This window comes from Podarcis vaucheri (assembly GCF_965113315.1).
Source record: "Podarcis vaucheri genome assembly, chromosome: 1".
Taxonomy (NCBI): Eukaryota; Metazoa; Chordata; class Lepidosauria; order Squamata; family Lacertidae; genus Podarcis; species Podarcis vaucheri.
Window position 1 is genome coordinate 121,756,590 of NC_138759.1, and position 339 is coordinate 121,756,928.

Below are 339 nucleotides of genomic sequence, written 5' to 3' on the forward strand. Positions count from 1 at the left end.
AAAAGAGTGATTTGTTTGGTTTTACAGTCATGTGTTTTCTGTATTTAATTTGTAAGCTTGTTTGATAGCATTGTCGTCGTACCTTGTATGGTGCCTGGAGGACTGTTATATTGTGGTTTATAAACTGAACGGATGAATAAGTGAAAAATTCTAAATGTTGGAAATTGAAAGAAAAGTTGGAAGGCCTCTGAAGGCAACCCTGCATAGGGAAGCTTTTAAATGCTGGATGTTTTATAATTTTTTAAATATATGTTGGAAGCCACCCAGAGTGGCAGGGACAAGCTAGTCAGATGGGCAGGGTAGAACTAATAAAGTTGTTGTTGTTTTATCGTGCTTGGT